Source organism: Lottia gigantea (genome assembly GCF_000327385.1).
Source record: "Lottia gigantea unplaced genomic scaffold LOTGIsca_542, whole genome shotgun sequence".
NCBI lineage: Eukaryota > Metazoa > Mollusca > Gastropoda > Lottiidae > Lottia > Lottia gigantea.
In genome coordinates, this window is record NW_008709859.1 from 31,545 (window position 1) to 33,388 (window position 1,844).

Consider the following 1,844-nt stretch of genomic DNA (forward strand, 5'->3'; position numbering starts at 1 on the left):
ATTGAGAATATAAAACCCTAGATTTTGAAAAGTAAACTATGATAATAGTATGCTTAAACTAAAGTATGGAGTCAGTCGATACTGCGAACATTTATAAGAACAGCTAAAATGGCTAGAAAATGATCCCAAGAGTGTGAACTGCAATTAGAAGTCGATCAAAGACCAATAACTCTTGTCTTAAGGGACATCTAACACTACGCTGTCGTCACCGTTGTCAATCTAACGGAATTCCATTGAGAATCGTAATATAATCTGTATTCATAAAACGGCTGACAAACGTTTGTCCGTCTTGTCATCTTTTTTTTATTTGGTCTCGACGAAGAAGGCATATATGGCAATTGTCAAATGAAACGGTAAATGAAGATAAAGAACCTTTACTAAACCATGTCCCTCTAATCGAATTATTTATTCAACAGTGAATCCCATCATATTCCACACTTTATAGAAATATAGTCGCGATTTCCACTACGCAAGCAGACTTTATTATAAGGTAATGATAACATATAAGTACAGTTTATGATACTACATAAATATTATGATGAAATTGGATTAAGATATTGTGTAATGTATAGTTTATTATAATGTAATGATAAAATAGATAGTATAGTTTAAAATAATGTAATGATAAAATAGATAGTATAGTTTAAAATGATGTAATGATAAAATACATAGTATAGTTTAAAATGATGTAATGATAAAATACATAGTATAGTTTATAATACTGTAATGATAACATAGATATTGCACTTATAATACTGTAATGATAAAATACATAGTATAGTTTATAATACTGTAATGATAAAATAGATAGTGTAGTTTATAATACTGTAATGATAAAATAGATAGTATAGTTTATAATACTGTAATCATAAAATACATAGTATAGTTGATAGTACTGTAATGATAACATAAATAGTGTAGTTTATAATACTGTAATGATAAAATAGATAGTATAGTTTAAAATACTGTAATGATAACATAGATAGTATAGTTTAAAATAATGTAATGATAACATAGATAGTATAGTTTATAATACTGTAATGATAAAATAGATAGTATAGTTTAAAATACTGTAATGATAAAATATATAGTATAGTTTATAATACTGTAATGATTTTATAGATAATATAGTTTATAATACTGTAATGATGAAATGGCTAGTATAGTTATAATACTGTAATGATAAAATAGATAGTATAGTTTACAATACTGTAATGATAACATAGATAGTGTAGTTTATAATACTGTAATGATAAAATAGATAGTATAGTTTATAATACTGTAATGATAACATAGATAGTAAAGTTTATAATACTGTAATGATAATATAGATAGTATAGTTTACAATACTGTAATGATAACATAGATAGTGTAGTTTATAATACTGTAATGATAAAATGGCTAGTATAGTTTACAATACTGTAATGATAACAAAGATAGTGTAGTTTATAATACTGTAATGAAAAAATGCCTAGTATAGTTATAATACAGTAATGATAAAATAGATAGTATAGTTTATAATACTGTAATGATAACATAGATAGTGTAGTTTATAATAATGTAATGATAACATAGATAGTATAGTTTAAAATACTGTAATGATAAAATAGATAATATAGTTTATGATACTGTAATGATAAAATGGCTAGTATAGGTAAAATACTGTAATAATAAAATAGATAGTATAGTTTAAATAAAATACTGTAATGATATAATAGATAGCATAGTTTAAAATAATGTAATGATAAAATATATAGTATAGTTTAAAATACTGTAATGATGAAATACATAGTATAGTTTATAATAATGTAATGATAAAATATATAGTATAATTTAAAATACGT